Source organism: Tamandua tetradactyla, chromosome 1, assembly GCF_023851605.1.
Source record: "Tamandua tetradactyla isolate mTamTet1 chromosome 1, mTamTet1.pri, whole genome shotgun sequence".
NCBI lineage: Eukaryota > Metazoa > Chordata > Mammalia > Pilosa > Myrmecophagidae > Tamandua > Tamandua tetradactyla.
In genome coordinates, this window is record NC_135327.1 from 30,848,756 (window position 1) to 30,868,166 (window position 19,411).

A 19,411-nucleotide genomic window follows, 5' to 3' on the forward strand; every position below is an offset into this window, starting at 1 on the left:
GATTAAGGCCCAATCTTATTCAGTTGGGCCACACGTTCACTAAAATCACATCGCCAAGAGGTCCTGTTTACAATAGGTTCACACCCACAGGAATATGGAGCAAGACCAAGGATCTGTCTAAACTGCTGGTCCATAATTCAACCCCCCACACCCAACCCAGGAACTTAGGTCTGCTCTGTCTCCCTGGTCTGCCTCCAGGCTATTGAGCTGAGGATGCAAAGGACAGATCTGTTTTAGTTTTTTTTCTTTTTCCCCCAAAAAGCAAACTCTATATCTCACCCTTTTCAAATGCTTTGCTTCTGGCCCCCCAATTTATTTCACCCCTGGTACTGCCACTTCCCAGCTCCTTACCTAGTGCTGGGAAGAATGAAGGGAAGAGAAAGAAATTAGGCACACAAAAGCACAATCCTATTTCTCCTGAGAGAAACTATGGGGACAGCTTTCTTAAATTTCCTTCAAGAGGGGACCAGACAGTGCCTGTGTAGGCAGAAGAACAAAAAAGGAGAAAGAAAGAAAAAGAGAATTTTTTGAAAACAGGACCATGGACACTTGTCATTGATACTTGCTGTTAGGGTGACAAGACCCACCTAATAAACTGAAGCCATCTGTCCTGGTTTGACACCACCATTTGGGAGTTGGCAAAACTTGCATGGGAACCATACACGGATGGAAGAAATGAATGCAAATTAACCCTGCCTCTTGGCGGCCTCTCTCCCTCACCTTGCACTTTCCCAGTCTCTGCAACTCTGGTCTTTGGCCCTCACTGATTGTCATGAAGCAAACGACCATTCACCTTTAATTGGGTGCTTTTACACTGAACTTCTGCAGATGGATAGGCTGAAAGAAAAGATCTTAGAAAAATGGCTCCAGATTCTATTTCTTATAAGCAGGGCTTTCTGGAGCAGAAATGCTGTCTAAATCCAAATACCTTGGGAAGCTGGAATGAAGCACATGCCTTACTCTCCTCTTTCCTAAGCCTCCAGACAGTTCTTCAGCCACATATGAACATTTGTCTCTGTTCTGCTCCTTCTGGTTTGCAGCTGTGCTTCTAGAGAGGAGACCTAGATAACACAGATGTTCCTGTATATACAATTTACATAGCAACTGCATCAGAAAGAGATACTATGGACTTGGTGTGGTGGGAGCTGTGGGAAGGGCCATGAGATGGATAAAGAAGGAGAAGTGTGTACCATATTTTTCTTTATTAGCTATAAACCCAGGCTAAGGCTGGGATCAGAAAATCCGCCAGACATCATTAAAACAAAGTTGCTCATTCCTTTGCGCCACTTTCCTTTTTACCAAATGAGAGCAGTGCCACCTGCTGGCAAGTGTCCTTAACAGCAATTTCCGAGATGTCCTGGAGATAAAATTTAAACCAAAACCTGACCGCAGGGGTCAGCACCCTGGCAGAGAAAAAGAACAGCAGATAATGGAAGGAGCTCAGATTTCAAATTACTTGCTGACTTTTAGAGTTCCTTATATATCTTTTGCTCCCAGAAGACCAAATCTCTTACAAACCTTCCTCACAATATCCACAATTGTAGATATTATTCATTCACAATTCCTGTCTCCTCCATGGATATGGCTTTCCAGGGACACTTGCCCTCCTTGCGGCTACTTACTCAGATTATATTCATAATTTAATACCTAGGATAATACCCACCTCCTCAGTGAGTTCATTGAAAACGCTCCAACCACCTTGGATTTCTCTCTCCTCTGCTGTTTCAAAGCACGGTGTGTGCACAAGATATACAACTTTATAATACAATCTGCTCATTTCTCCTGGAGAGTCTGAACTCCCCGGCTAATATATGAGTTCCTGGATCACTTAAAAGTCTCTGCTGAAGTCTCAAACTGGAAGCTACAGAGACAATTCAGCCTGCAGGTAGGTTTGATTTGGGCATGCGCATTGTAAAAACACAGCAGAACAAAAATATTCATTGTTTGAAACGTGGGAGATTTCCATTAAAATTACGGATTTCCAGGAATTCTTAAAAAAATCTTAAGATCTGGCAAAACTGAGTCTATATTTCTTCATGGTAATTCACATTGACTAAAAACTTTACGTGCAGCATACATGCTCTGTTTTTCTATAGCCCTCACTGCTCCCTACTGCATCATCAATGCGGGGAATGAATTTCAGTTGCCATTTACTGTTATACTTGCTCTGAATTGTTCTTATAGTTGAGAGATTCTTTTGTACTTATGGCTCTATTGAAAGTGAGGAAATAAATAATAGCCCAAGAGGAGCACACATTTAAAAAAAAAAAATAGGAGAAACATATTTCTCCAGGATCTTACACATATAATTCATGAACATCCAATTCACTTTGTTTATTAGTATATGCCCTCTGTGAGCATTTGAGTTTGCAACCCGTGGTCTGCCGTAAACCTAAACTCTAGACCTCCATGTGGTTTATGCTCAATCCAAAATGTTCTTCCTGCCCAGCCTTGCCCAGGCCCTTTCTCTCCACTTGCCTATAGAAACGGGGCTGGTAAATCTTCTACCTTAAAGGACCAGATAGTAAATATTTTCAGCTTTGCATGCCTTACGTTCTCTGTCACAACTACTCAAGTCAGTCATTATAGAAAAAATAAGGAGCCGTCGACAGTAAGTAAACAAATTTATAATAAAATTTTATTTATAACAGGCTGCCAATCCCTACAAGAGAAACCTTTCCAGGGTGGGCCATGGTGGCTCAGCAGGCAGAGTTCTCGCCTGCCATGCTGGAGACCCGGGTTCGATTCTCGGTGCCTGTCCATGCAAAAAAAAAAAAAATTTCCAGTATTCAACCCTGCTTTTTGGTATCACTTCCTCAGCTTAGGTGAGGCCCCGTTCTTCATTGCCCTTAACCTATATTTTAATTAAACAATAATTTGTTTCAAGTATTTTCTTCCCTACTAGGCTGAAAGAACCTAACTCCAAAGGGAACAACTTGCTTTGTGCTTCTCACTCCTTAATGGAGTGACAGAGCAGGGGAACAGGTCGTTGCATAACAGTTTCAAAGAGCACTGTCTTCAAGGAAGCCTGCACTTGCTCTTCTTTCTCATAGTGGATTCACTAGCTGGTAGGTAATCCACTGTTTCGGAGACCCAGGCAACTTTTTTTTTTTTTTAGCATGGGCAGACACTGGGAATCGAACCCGGGTCCTCTGGCATTGCAGGCAAGCATTCCTGCTTCCTGAGCCACCGTGGCCCACCCAGACCCAGGCAACTTTTAACTTGTCCCTCTGTCATCCCTGATAAAATAGCTCCCACCCTATGGTATGGGTGGCTGCACCAGCTCCCACCACTGTATATGCATGAATGAACTTAAGTTCTAGATCCATGTTTTCCAAAACATGAGTGAATGTCATGCAAGATCATATCATGAGACTGCCATTTTAAGTGTATTTGCCCACTTTTCTATAAAGGAATTAATTCATATAAAGCTTAGAAAATGATCATACAGCAATATTCAGGGGCCTTGTGCTGTTCGTGCATAGAATGTTCCTCCAGACTTCATATGACCTCCCAAAAAAGAAAGAGGCCCCTCCTTCATTCTGTATCAGTTTAATGTGGTTTTATTTCACACTTATTACAGTCTGATATTTCTTTTTATTTACTCGCTTATTGTCTGTCTCTCTCACTAGAGTAAAAGCTTCATGGAGACAGGAAGGGTCTGGCACATATAGGCCTTCAATAAATATTAGTGAATAAATGAATGAATAGATCCCTTTTTCCTATTCTTTCACAATGGGGAAAATAAGGAAGAGAGAAGATTCGTTTTCGAATAATTCACACAGAGCAGTTAATATTCCAAGCCCAAGTTTACCGTGACAAGTCTGGTTTGCTATGATTCTAGCAATAAGAAAAACACCTAGTTCAAACTCCATTGGCTGCCCACCAGACGCTGCCCACTGATCCTGCATTACAGCTGTGCTTCTTATGGCTGTCTCCTCTACAAAGGTACGTGCAGCTGGAGGATCGATTGGACTTGGCACACACGAGAGAACAAGGACTTCAATGTTTAAAGAAAATTAATGTATTTGTTTATTTAAATACTGCCTTTCCAAAAAGGATATAGGCAGAATGTTTATTGAATGAAAGTCTAAGTCAACAAAATTCTACAGTTAATGATGAATTTCTTTGACTCAAAAGTATACTCCCTTTATAATGAGTGCCACCTCCATGTCATTTGTCTCAGAGAGTCCCAACCTCGCCAAAATTTTCTATCTGCTGAATATTGCCCAGAATCAGCAGAGCCCCTCAGCTACAGCGGACAATGAGGATCAAGGCAGTACACATGCCAGCAATAGCCAACAGTTTCTTCTTATACTTTAGCAAAAGACCCCAGGACCTTTGGACAACCCAAGGGCAGCAAGAGTCCTGATATTACTGAGATAGATTTACCCACCAATCCATCTACATGAGAGCTGAGAAGGGTGTTAATTTCACCGGAAGAGAATGAAGAAATATGACATTTCTGGCCTGCCTGAGTTCGTGGACTACAATTCATTCTCACTATGCAACCTGATCAAGAAGGAGATGCAAACTTATCTTAACCTAGTGCCAGAGGGATTTCTCTCTCAGGCCAGCAAACTTCTGGGACTTCTGGGACTTTCCCTTTGGGGAAAGGTATCTCTCCCACGGAAACTGCATTTCATTTCGGTGGAGCCAGCTATGATGCTGGGCTGATTGAAGACAGTATCCAAGCAACCACTGCCTCTCTCCTGGAAGCCCAGAGTCTCCTCCTCAGGGTTCTCCATACTGCTGTCCTTGCTCCCTAGAGGCTTTTTTCCACACACACACACACACACACACACACACACACACACACAAGCAGGAACCACTTTAAAATCATACGCTTCTCTCACCTGCTTTACTCTCCAATGGCTTTCCATCAAACTTGGGGAAAAAAATTAAATCCTTATGGTGACCTTCTAGGCCTTATACCAGCTGACCCCTTGCCCTCTCCCCACTACCCACTCTTCTCCAGCCACCCTTGCCTTCCTACCCAGGGCCTTTGCTCTTACTGTTCCTTCTACCTGGAGTATCTACCTCACCACAATTTCTCATGACTCTCCCCTTCACTCTATTCTCACTCTGCTTAAATGTCACACCTCAGGAAGCTCATGCTTGCCCAGCATCTTTAAAGTAGCCCTTCCCTCCCATGCTCACAATCTCTGCCTTTACTTTTCCTTACTCCCTCCATTGCAAAAATTACACCAGTCAATGTATTAAATGTTTGTTTATTTGAACATTTTCTTCTTTCTCCCTTAAAACATAAACTCTAGGAGGGCAGGGGGTTGGCTTTTCCCACCCCTGTATTCCTGGAAAAGGGCTTGACACAGAGAAGGCCCCCAGAATATTTACTCAGTCAGTAAGTGCCTCCATCCATCCATCTTCCAATGTTCTAAATTGTCTCAGATAGCCAGTGAGATAGTGAGCCCACTGCCTCTGGAGGCAATCAAATAGGTTCTGAACCTCCCTTGACAAGAGTTTTGTAAAGAAGACTAAGGCATTTGATGTACAAGTATGCCAAGGGGAGGTTTTGTCTTCTGGATCCATGGGCACCTTGCATGATTGACTTCAGGGGTCTATAATCTTGTAGATAATTTCAAAGTCTTGTGTGTATAACTGGATTTTTCCAGAAGGAAATTCTAGAAATGTTTACTGACTATTCCTCAGACATGGTCAGAAATGCAAAACATTTAGGGAGGTACAAGGCAAGCACCATCCCTGTTCTCAGGAAGGTTCAAGCCTAGTGGGAACAACAGGTAGTGAGGAGTCACAACACATGGCAGGTATTTGTAAATGAGGAACACAGCGGCCCTGAAGTGGGCTCCAAACCCAAAGCTGGGAGACAAGGTGATGACGTGGGCTTGGCGAGGTGATGTTGGGGACCAAAGAGTTTCAGCACCAGTGGCCTAGGAGGTCTGCAGAGGAGCACACAAGATGCAGAGTAAGCCCAGGTGCAGCCCAGCTTGGCAGCCAAGGCCCAAACAATCAAGAGCCTCTCTCTTTGTTCTGAGAGACATGAGCAGTCCTTTTCCATAAGCTGGAGTCTGAAAACCGTCAGAACACCTTGTAGGGCTGCAAGAGCTCATCGTTAGCATTCAGTGCCAGGAAGATCAATCTGTCCTCATAAGCATTGATGGGGGCATCAAAATACCACAGGAAGACCCAAGCTCTGAGTGCCTGAAGCAGTCGCATTACTATGCACTGCTCAGAGCCTTGAAGAAACAAAGCCGAGACCCTTCTTTGCCATTCCGTGTGTGTGCACTGTTTTTAAAATTTTAATAAAGGCTCTAGATCTCTCGATTTACATTTGCTTTCATGGAGTCTCCAGCCTAGAGGAGAGGCTTCACACAAGAGGTCTCTGCAGAAAGGACCCCACAGAGCAGAGTAGCTCACATGTGCATCTGCCAAAAAACCACAGGCACTTAGAGTCTTCCGCGAACCACATAGTTGAGAGAACAGCCTAAGGTATTGCCCAGTTCTCTCACTCAACAATTCAGTGATTTGGGGAAATTTAAATTGTCTCAAGTTGAGTATTATTAAAATGGATATGGAAGTGGTAGCTCTCCCAGTGAGTTGGGGTGAGGAATAAACTAGATGTTTTGTATGCATGTGCACTTTTGGCAATTCTTCTTCCTTCTCTTCTTCCTCTAATTCCCCTTCACCCTCTCCCTCCTCCCCTCCACATCACCCCCTCCTCCTCCTTTTCAGTTTTAGAATAGCTCCCAAAGCACTATCTGAGCTCTGCATAAAACAGTTTACAATATTTGCACACCTTATACTGGAATCAGAACCAGATATATAATTTGCAGGACTGCACGTACAGCAAAAATGCAGGATCCCTTGTTTAAGAGTTCAAAATAATGACAGCAGAGCTTTAAGGCAAGCACAGGGCCCTGGATGACTGCCCAGTTTGCCTGTCCATGAAGCCAACCCTGACTGGAAAAGCAGGACAATAATATTAATGTAAAATTTTATATAATAAGCCACAACTGCTACTGCCACTATTTCTTAAATTGGGGTCAGACACTATGCTTTTGTGTGTGTGTCTATTATCTTATCCTTTTGTTATACCTAAGGGATGGTCATCATTATCCTCTGTTTTAAAAATAAGGAAATCAGATTTGGGGGAATTGAGCTCAGTTGAGTGAGTTGCTTGAGATAATGAGGGATTGGGATCCAGATGCAAGGCTCCCAGGATCAACTAACATTCAGACTCAACAGAACATTCTAGGCAACTCTTGGCACTCAGAAGGATACAGACCAGGAAACCAGGTAGGCCGCAGGGTCAGCATAAGGCATTTCTTTTCAGTGGAAGAAGAGGTCCCATGCATAGAACCTGTTTGGTGACGAGTCACCACAAGTGGGGAAGCTCAGAATTGTCTTCTCTTCACATCACTGTGGTTCGCTGTGGTTGCTCCGAAGCTGGTGCAGTGCTCTACAAAGGGGCCATTTTCAGCCTGAACAATGTTTCCTGGCTGGCATGCCACCTGTATCAGCTTCCAGGGGAATGGAGATAGAAAGCTGAACCTAGGTCAAATATGCCCCTTAAAGAAGAAAGGAGTTGTTGACCCTTTACCCAGCAGTGTTCTTTAGCATCACAAAGTGATCTTTAACATGCAAAAAGTTGTTCCAACTACAGCACAGCAATGGAATGAGTTCCAGGAGGGATAGTGCATAATGTCATCTGTTCTGTCCTTGTATTCCAAGGAGATGTGCCACCATAAAGCTCCCTAACAGGAAAGCTTTTCTTAATGGTGATATTTATTCATAGCAAAAATAAAGTCCAAGCAACAGCACCAAAAACAGTTTAAAAAGATATAAATTTGTTCAACCGATGAGCATCCTTTAACTTGATGGCACCACTGCTAGGAGTCACAGCTGACAATGCATATTCATTCTATACCAATTGCAACATCATTTAGAATATGAGCATTTCTGGAAAAACAACCTAAATGTCCAAGCATAGGCAATAATTATGGAAAATGCATCTAATGGAATATTATGAAATCATTAAAATATGTATTTCAAGATCTTTTAAATCTAAAAATTCCCACAATATAATTTTGAGTGGAAAAAATAAATCATTTTATGGTATAGCCATAATTCTATCAATAAAAATGGGTTTTGCATATATGCATAGAAATTACAAAAGAAATACATCAAAATGCTAAAAAGCAGTCATAGCCAATAGGTAAGGTGACTGGTAATTTCATTTTCTTCTTTTCTTTTAAGCATTTCTATATTTCAGCAGTGTGTTTGTTTGAATTTTTAAAGAGAAAAGGAGAAATTCACATGAAGCAGAGATCTTTGCCTTAATGGAACCTACATTCTAAGGAGGGGAAACCTAATAAAACAACAATGACAAAAAAACATGAAAAGGAACTTAATTTTATAGCAGGTTAGGAGGTGGTAAGTGCTATAGGAAAAAAGACACATAGGGGAACGGAGGTCAGAAGAGTGGTGGATGGAGGGTATAATCTTTAATTCAAGTGGTCAAGTTACACCTCAATGGAAATAATTCATTTGCTCAAAGTCCTTGAAAGAGATGAGAAAAGTGGAGGCACAAATCGCTGGTGGAAGAGCAGCAAAGCAGGAGGAACAGACAGTGCCAAGACCCTGGGAATCACCTGGAGTGTTGAGGAATAGCAGACGAACCAAGGGGGAGAAGATGGGTTGAGGAAGTAAGAAATTCAGTGAGGGTGGGGGCTGTTGAGGTGGCAGGTCATGCAGGATATTTTGAAGGACATTGTCAGGACTCTGGAAAGAAGGTTGTGATTGATTGGCAACGGTTGCTGTAGATACAGAAGTAAAGGCAGCTGCTGTGTAACAGCCATTGCAACATAAACATGGCATCCTTGGATATGTCATCAGGCAACCACTGTAAGTGACAGTGGTGGATGAGTTATGCAATATGCCCTTTATATTTCAAATCTGTGATGGAGACAGTGGGGGATCCAACACTTTATCCAAACATACCAGTGAAGAACAGATTTAACTATTGTCATCCAGTGACGGAGTCACACACTCAAGCACGTGCACACACACACACACACAAGGATGAGGGTGAGAAGGTTTCTATGAATAAAGGCAAGTGTTTGTAATGAGCTCATTGGTACAAATGTTTTCATGATGGGTATAAATTCTTCAGTTGTTAGGGCATGGGAAATGGAGACTTTCCATTCATATATCTTCCATACCTGTCACCTGTTCTGCAATTCTGGACCTAGTCAAGGCTGAGGAAGATGCTGTCATGTACACTCCCTGCTCTAAATCTTTGGCGGTGCTATTTCCCAAACGTGGATGGTCCCTTGTACCTTGACCTCCTCTTCAATGACTCCCTCACACGTTCACTCCTTCCAGCTCTACTACCTGTTACCTTTTCTTCCGCAGATGCCACTGACTCATGACTTTTTCCCTCACAGCCCTGCTTCATGGCATTCTCTTTCCCCCGATGTCTACTAGACTGACCCACTTCAGGCCTGTGCTCAGTATCACCTCATTGAGACCCTCCTTGACCACCCTATTTAAAATTATACCTGGCCCTGCTTTGTTTTCTTGATAGCACCTATCTACCTCAAGCGTAATACCCACATTGCTTTTCCTTTGATTCCTTCAACTAGAAAATAAGCTCTGTAAGAGCAGGGAATTTGATCAATTTATTCATCACTGTATCTCCAGGGGCTAAAGCCCATAAATAGGTGCTCACTAAATATTTGCTGAATAAATGAACGGTTGTATCATTTCCCTAAGATCCCGGAAAGAAAGTCATGCCTTATACAACTTTGCATCTTGCCTGACATGGTGTCCACCCTCCAGCAGGAAATCATGGAAACCTGTCGAATGGTTATTTAATGGGAGCAGGGAGTAAGAGGCCAGCAGACTTCCAGTATGTCATTTCAGAGAGAGGGTATTTGGACACCAGACAACAATTGTCTCTCCCATGCTAGATTCTCTGGCCCTCTGGCAAATGGTTTTTAAACCCCCCTGTAATCCCATCCACCATTTTCCTTTCCTTCCATGGCTCCAAAATGCAAGCTATCCCACCTAGTATAAAACTACTTGAGAAAAATGACTTAAATTTATAGTTTTTAATATTTCCTGAAACTTATACAAGTCTTGGCATATGTCAAGGCTGCTAGACAGCATTTAAGAAATGAATGAATAGATGATTATTACTCTAGATATTTTTGTCTAAGAGGATACCCTCACTCAATTCCCTGCTCCCCTGAGAAATTTCAGGTTTGAGCAGAAAAGTAAGTGGAGAAAAAGTAAGATAGAAAATACAACTTGAGCATATTTGGGGGAATTGGGCCTTCTTATCTCCATCAATTGCTTGTATATGTAGTTAAATAATTTTTTGAATAAATTTGGAACTTCCAACTGTCAGATTTTTAAAAGCAAGTGCCCTGTCCAGGATTGGAAACACAGAAAGTATCCATGCACATGTCAAATAAAGAAAGGAGTATCCAGTCACTAAAACAGTCTGATGACAATTTATCCTGGAGTCACCCCTCTCCAACTAGGCTTTGTTTACACAGCAAGAGAGATGGGATTTGGCAACTATTGAGTTAATTTGTTCCAGGTCAACAAAGTTTGGATAGAATTATATTGGCCCCAGGGTGAAATACAGGGGGCTACGAACCACACAGGGGGCAAACAGATTAAAAATAGCAGATTTCATAGCAAGGGAATAAGATCTAGAGTCTCTGGCTCCTTGAAAATAGAGGCATATTCTTACATAGAATTTGAATAAGTTGCTACAAGGAAGATGTTGTCTTCTTCTTCTTCCCTACTGGCAACTTTGCATTAGGCTATTTTCTTATCACAGCAGTATCTATCATTGCGTCTGTCTCAAATTCACTCCATGTGTTTTTCTGCATTCAATAGAAAACAAAAATAAAAGCAACCCTTGGATAGGATATTTGCATACAGATTATATTTGGCACTTTTATAACTTACTACAAAATCTTCAATATACTCTGATATGGCACAGTATAATGTTAAAATAACGAAATTACATTTTTCTAATAACCAATTGCTTTTTTCACAGACAGATCTATACAGAAGGTATAATGAAGCAAATAAAATAAAATAACATAAAGCCCACGACAACAAAATAAACCAAGTCTGAAATTCTGACAGCTTCTCCCAATGAAAGTAAGTTCAGTGTGTCTTTGAATGGGCCAGTCCTATGCCACTGTCTTATCTAATTGTTGTGCCTGGAGAATGAGTTTTATAACAGTTATACTGAACAATATCATTAGAGAAGAGATGCCAGGACATCATCATGGCAATGATTGTGGAAAGGAACACCAGACCTTAATTAAGTTCAAGTGAAAAGGATTGCTCCTTTGAAAAAATGTAGAAGTTTCCATCCTGAGGAGAAGCCACTTTTGTAATGCCAGTGCTACACACAGGGAGAAAGACAATACAGAGGACTGTGCAGAATCCACTCACAACCAAGATGAAGGGAACGAAAACAAAATTTATTGTTTGTACTTGGTATTAAGTTAGGCACTTTCAGATGTACCAATTCCTTTAATCCAGGTAGGGGCACACTAGCCCTCTTCTGCACAGGACCTGCTACAAGGTGGACATTCAAATAGTTATGGAACAAACAAATCAATCAATGCACCAAAGAACTTTACAAAACCAATACAAGAGAAATTAAGAAACTTCCTAAAGTTGCACTGGAGTTCAAACCAGATCTGTGGGATGCTAACACTTTCCAGTGCTCCCTGCTGCCTCTGTGGAATAGAAGCATATGTTCTTTTAGACAGAGGAGGTGTTGGCATGAAAGGTGAGTACAATGGGATGAGGTGGTATCAGCATCTTATTATAACTTTTGTGGCCCATAGGCACTTTGACCTTCCCAGCCCGTTGTCCCATAAAAAGCTATTAAAAGTTACACAGGGCGGGTGTGCTGGTTTGAAAGGATATATGTCCCCTAGAAAAAACATGTTTTAATCTAAATCCCATTTCATAAAGGCAGAATAATCCCTATTCAATACTGTACATTTGAAACTGTAATCTGATCATCTCCCTGGAGAAGGGATTTAATCAAGAGTGATTGTTAAACTGGATTAGGGATGACATGTCTCTGCCCATTGGGTGGGTCTTGATTGGTTTACTGGAGTCCTATAAAAGAAGAAGCATTTTGGAGAATGAAGGAGATTCAGAGAGAGCAGAGAATGCTGCAGCACCGCGTAGCGGAGAGTCCACCAACCAGCGCTTTGGAGATGAAGAAGGAAAATGCCTCCCGGGGAGCTTCAGGAAACCGGAAGCCAAGAGAGAAAGCTAGCAGATGATACTGTGTTCACCATGTGCCCTTCCAGCTGAGGGAGAAAGAATGACTGTGTTCACCATGTGCCTTCTTGGATGAGAGAGAAACCCTGAACTTCATCAGCCTTCTTGAACCAAAGTATCTTTTCCTGGATGCCTTTGATTGGATATTTCTATAGACTTGTTTTAATTGGGACATTTTCTCGGCCTTAGAACTGTAAACTAGCAACTTATTAAATTCCCCTTTTTAAGAGCCATTCTGTTTCTGGTATATTGCATTCTGGCAGCTCACAAACTAGAGCAGCAGGCCATGGTGGCTCAGCAGACAGAGTTCTCTCCTGCTATGCCCGAGACCTGAATTCGATTCCTGGAGCCTGCCCATGCAAAAAAAAAAAAAAAAAAAGTTATACAACTGTGTTGATATAAACACAAATGTGATTTGAAGTAGATTATATTCATTTTTCCTTTTGATTTGAATGGAAATGAAGACATTTTCATGGGCTGCTGAAAATATCCTTGTCCCCAGGCATTGGGCTCACTGTTCTCAACAGAGATGATGGCCCTGAAAGAGTCAGGTAGAAATTTCCTAGACAATAGCAAAAAAAAAAAAAAGCCCATTATAATAAACCCATGCATTTGCAAAAATTTATACTGAAAGAAATACCAGTCAGCTCAATCAGTTAGGATTGTGTTTGATCATATAGAAAAGAGGCCTATAAATAGCAGCTTAATAAATAGAAACTTTTCATATGAAATAAGTCCTGACATGGGCAGTCTGTTGTGGAGTCAAAAGGGACCCATGCGCCTTCTCACTTCTCTGGCATCCTCCCCATGTGTCCTTGCTCCTCATGGAAGCAAGATGGCTTCTCCACCACTGGACATCATATCTGCATTCAGGCAGGGGAAAGAGGAGAGGGCCAAGGGTGAAGAAAAAAAGTCTGCCTGTGCAGAGGCTCTATTTTTATTGGGGAAGGGAAACCTTAGGCAGGGTTTTGAAATGTTGCGCGAAACCAGGGACAAGGCTGCAAACCTCCAGGGACGTTATATGGAAACAGAACAAACCAGCGCCGAGTATCCGAAGTTTCAGGAAGTAGGTTTTTATTCTTCTATGACCATAGGGCTCAGCCTAGTAGCCTCTGAAAATGTGAGACCCAAACCAGGGCTGACACAAGCTTTTATAGACAAAATGGCTTGTTTAGGACAGGGTTTTTCCCAATATGGTAACTGACGATGCTTGAGGGAGATGACTGGCTGCATGCCAGTGATCAGAGCCAGAAGGACTGCAAAGCTGAGTTTACAGAAGCAGATGAGCAGTTACAGGGGAGGGGGCTTCACAGGGAGTTCTCTTATCCTGCCTATTGACCATCTTCAGGCCCTGGGAGATGTTTCAAACAGAGAACAGCCTGAGGAAACAAGGACCTGCCTGCTGCAACAGGAAGTGGCTTTAACAAACAGGGGCTGCCTGCAACACTACTTGCCTCTCGTTTCTCAGAGCTAGGTCCTACAGAGACCCGAAAATCTCGAAACATAAGTATTTCCAAGCAGAATCACTGTTTCCCCAAACAAACCCAGGTTGTCCATAAGGAAAAAGGGTTTGTAGGAAAAACGTGAACATTGAGTGGGCGTCAGCAATGTCTGCTCCAACGGACATAATTCCAGTGAAACAATGCATGATCCCAATGCATGACCATCACTTTGAAAATACTACTTAGTTCAGATAAGTTTAAGTATAGCAGACAACTGGGGCAGTTCTTAAAAGTTTTCACTAGAATGAGATAATACAGGCAACTCTGTCCTTGATTAGCACTTGTGTGAACTGAGAAATAGACGTGATTTCATGCCTTTTCTTTGCTAACGTGTCTGCAGTCCCCACTTCCCCAGGCTGTGTTTCTATTTAGAAATAACATACCCTTAGTACAAGACATTAGGGTTGTCTTTCTAGGTCAATAAATACAGCTGCGTCATTAGCATCTACTTTTCCATGGCTAAATCATATTTGCTCTCTACCTTTTGCCACCAGTGCCATTCTCCCCATAAAAGCATTGCTATCTACACCACAGTAACTGTGCTCATACACTTGTGCTTGCCTGGCCTGGCAATCTAAAACTTTGCTTCTCAGTGCTTTTCCTGCTAGATGGAAGGCTTCTTTAAACACATGCTACTGAGCGCAGTTCTTGGAATTAAAATACTCAGCTGTTTTCCCGGGGTTTGATTAGGATGACCAACTGTCCCAGTTTTCATGGAACTTGGGCCTTTTGGGGAAAAACTGGGAAAGTTCCAGGTAAACTGGGATGAGTTGGCCATGGTGGGTTGTATGCTCACACAGTCTAATTAGAGCCCATTCTGAAATATTTGTGACATGATTGACAACTAGCATTTATTGAGTGATAACTCCGTACCAGGCACCTTGTCATGCACTTTGTAGGTATTAAATTATTTAGTCCTCCCAAAAACTCCATGAAAGACCATCATTATTCCAGATGAGGAAACGGAGGTGCAAGATATTTAAGTAACCCAGTTATACAGCTAGAAGAAGCAGAATTTGGATTTCAACTCTGGGAGTCTGGCTGTAAAACCCAAACTCTTTACTATACTCAATACTGCCTCACTCAGAATCCCACTGAAGTCGCTGGGGTGACTGAGCTGAGGCCCCTTTTTGTGCCCCTTAGGAAGATGGCCCACTGTGCTGGTTTGAAAGGATGTATGTCCCCTAGAAAAGCATATTTTAATCAAAATCCCATTTCATAAAGGTAGAATAATCCCTATTCAATACTGTATGTTTGAAACTGTAATTAGATCATCTCTCTGGATGATGTGATTTAGTCAAGAATGGTTGTTAAACTGGATTAGGTGATGACATGTCTCCACCCATTTGGGTGGGTCTTGATAAGTTTCTGGAGTCCTATAAAAGAGGAAACATTTTGGAGAAAGAAGGAGATTCAGAGAGCAGAGTGGAATGACATAGCCACGAGAAGCAGAGTCTACCAGCCAGCGACCTTTGGAGATAAAGAAGGAAAATGCCTCCCAGGTTGCTTCATGAAACAGGAAGCCAAGAGAAGAAGCTAGCAGATGATGCCATGTTTGCCATGTGCCCTTCCAGATGAGAGAGGGACCCTGACTGTGTTCACCATGTGCCCTTCCACTTAAGAGTGAAACCCTGAACTTCATCCACTTTCCTGAACCAAGGTATCTGTCCCTGGATGCCTTAGATTGGACATTTCTATAGACTTGTAACTGGGACATTATCTCAGCCTTAGAACTGTAAACTTGCAACTTATTAAATTCCCCTTTTTAAAAGCCATTCCATTTCTGGTGTATTGCATTCCAGCAGCTAGCAAACTAGAACATCCACCATCCCCTCCAACTGCTGCATCCACTGATCTGCATGGGACTCATGCATTATGACTAGGGGAGGAGGAAAGAATGTGTGGGCAGGGGCATTTTACCCATGCTTTATTTTAGCAAGACACATCTCAAGCCCACAAGATTTTAGTCCCTCTAGGTAACATCTGGCAAGGACTGGAGATGTGTCTGGTTGTCATGGCTGAGGGAGAAGAGGTCTGACTAGCATCTGGTGGGTAGCAACCAGAGATGCTACTAAACATCCCACAAAGTGCAGCACAGCTCCCCATGACAGAGAATCAACCAGCCCAAAATGTCAATAATGCCAGAGCAAGAATCCCTGCCTTATTTGCATCCTCACAAAATCCTGTGAAGTAGGAATTCTGATCAGCATTTTACAAATTAGGAATCTGAACCTCCGAGAGGGTACTGGTCTATGTAAGGATCAAGGAATCTATAAGTGGAGGAGTAGGGACTGGAATCCAGGTCTGCACAAAGCCAGACACTTAGCTGCCCTATTTTGGAAACCTTTATGTCACATGTGTGAGCAGAAAACACGTGCTTCCACCTGCTCTAACTTACAGCATCCTGCTAGGCATTTTGTCCTGAGAAGTATCTGTCCATTATAGTCTAGTAACAGCCTGAAATGGGATTTTTTGGTATTATATTTTTATTCCTATTCTTTCCTTCTCCAGTTCTGCCAGTGGTCTAACTGTTTGTCCAGGTGTGCTCTAGCATTGATCTTCCATGGCTTGAATTTTGGCTTCACCTCTCACTGGCTATGTGAATTTGAACTTATTGTCTTTAAGCCTCAGCATCTGCTTCCATAAAAGGCAGACCCACCTCCTCACAGCCTGCGGTAAAGATTAAATGACACAATGCCTGAGCACCACTGTATTAGTTAGGGTTCACTAGAGAAACAGAATCAACAGGGAACACTCGTAAATATAAAATTTATAAAAGTGTCTCACCTGACCATGGGAAGGCAGAGTCCAAAATCCACAGGGCAGGCTGTGAAGCCGACGATTCCAATGGAGGGTCTGGACGAACTCCACAGGAGAGGCTCACCAGCCAAAGCAGGAGAGCCTGTCTCTTCTGAATCCTCCTTAAAAGGCTTCTAGTGATTAGATTGAGCATCACTCATTGCAGAAGCCACTCCCCTTGGCTGATTACAAATGGAATCAGCTGTGGATGCAGCTGATGTGATCATGATCTAATTCTATGAAATGTCTTCATCACAACAGACAGGCCAGCACTTGCCAACCAGACAAACAGGTACCACCACTTGGCCAAACTGACACCCAAACCTGACCATGACAACCAGTCTGACACAATGGTGAGCCACAGCAATACATAAGCTCTCCTCATTCCACTCCCTAGTGCTCTAGCCAAGAAATTGACCCAGCTAATAGGTGAAATGAAGGATATTTTCATGTATCAGTGATACTTTGGGGACTATTAGAGTAATGGGGTTTTCCTTCTTTGCTTCCTGTGAGGTCCAATAAGAAATGTAGCTTATGTTATAACCCAGAGCATACACACACACACACACACACACACACACATAAACCTAAAACAAAATATCCCAAAGCATACTCACCTGTAGTATGATTTCCTCTGATGTTCTCTGTTCTGTTTCATTTTTTAAATGCTGGTTGCAAACCATTGATTTATTTCACCCACAATTTAAAAAACCCTGGTCATATAATGGCAAAGAATATATACTGTATGATTCCACTTACACTGAATTCTAGAGAAGACAAAACTATATAGAGAGAGAAGGCAGAGAAGTGGTAAGTGGTTTCCCACAGTCATTGATTGGCAGGAGGAGTGACTGCAGAAGGGGCGGGAGGAGCTTCCAGGATGATGGGGATGCTCTGCATCTTGATTGTGGTGCTGCTTGTAAGACAATCTGCATCTGTCAAAACATACTGAACTCTCCACTTAAAGAAGGGTGGTCATTATGTTAATTATAACTCTATGAAGCTAATTGTTCAAAAGAAGAGTATTGTAATGGGTGGTAAAATACCACTGTTTTAGCCTATCCAATTTGTAGTTTCCTGGCATCCAAATTATATAGTATAGGAATTCTCTGATTAGCCATCTAGGAGGCTGAGAACGTTACCCCTTTATTGGCCAACGCTCAAAATAGATATCAAAACTGATAATACTTTTGAGACATACTATGGTCCAGACTCTGTCCCAGGGCCTTCTGATTTCACAAAGTGACCACAACCACACACTGTATTAGGTATTGTTTGAAAGATGTTAGAGATGAGGAAACTGAGGCATGGAAATCACTTGTCCCAGTTTAGACAGCTAAGAAATAGCAGAAGGTGAGGGTCAAACCTAGGCCTCTCTTATGCCATGACCCATAGATATATTCCCCTGGAACCTGACCCCCATCCTGGGGAGAGTCTTTATTTCCTCTTTCCTTTTAGGTTCTCCCTGAGTCATTTGGCTTCAGTGTTCGTCATTGCTCAAATGTTGAATCCAGTCTGCTGCTGCTCCTTGAAGAAACATTTCCTACGTGTTTTGTCAGATGTTAAATGTTACTTATCAAACAGTACTAGAGCACAAAAGCAATAGTACATCCATTTGGCTTTCTATAAGAAGGCTGATGAATATATTAAAAACAAAACTGACTTAAGGGAACTTTATGCTAAAACCAAGGCCACAGAATGTTTAGTGTTTCCAGACAATTGTGGTGTTCAGGTCCAGGCGACTTTCATCACCTCTATCAGTCCATTAATAACATGTGGGCAAAGTATCTACTGAATCATCATGTCTATGATAAAATGACCATGCTATCAGTATTTCAAAAAGATAAATGAAGGTCTTAGGGCTTTAAGGTCTCAGAGAGGGTCATGAAAAAATGTGGGCAAAAAATATCAAATGATCAGAAGTTCATGTGCTCACATCCCCCTACCTGGGGGTAGGTGACCTCATTCTGCACTACCAGCTTTGAGATCCTTGAATTACTCATTTCATCACTTAGTCTTTCTCCTCCCATTTTAAAGTCATAATCTTATAAATAGCTGACACATAACTGATGATCTCAATAGCAATTTGAGTTTTGGTGTGGAGAATAGCTTAAATGGAAACTAGTGCTGATTTTGGTCCACAATTTTTTTCTATCCTTTGACCCACAAGGCATTAACCAGCACAAAAGCCTTTTAAAATTAGCTTCCAATATTCAAAATTAAAAAAAAAAATCCAGAGTTCCAGCTTTCCATTAACCAAAACAAACAAACAAACTGAAGATTTAGCAACTCTCGGTGATGCATTCTGTAGATGAGGGTTGGCTGGAGTTAAGTAGAGCAGCACCATTGGACACTGTGTAACCACAGCCCACTGTCCCCATGACTCCCCAAACCTGGCCCAACCTCACTTCCTTTCATTATGCCTGGCTCCTATAGACATATGAGCTTGGCCCCCAGTTGAAATATGAGCATGAGTTATTTTCTTTTTAAAAAAATCTAATGTTGCCTCTTATTATTGCTGATAGACTTTGCCTTAATTCAAAAGACGGACTACAGTTGACATAATGGAAAGCCCATTTTTTTAATTACTATTGGAATACTCTGGATTGGCAGCTGGCATAGGCCCATTTTAAAGCATGGAAAGCCAAGGTCAAATGAAGCAATTGATCTCTTATTGTAGTGAAAATGACACCTGTTTTGGAATTTTGACTCATTTGATCAACCCTAGAAGCTTCTTTAATTTGCACAATGGGTGTTAAAAGTGAGTTTTTGTTGGCAAATAAAGGGAGTTTAAAGGAATA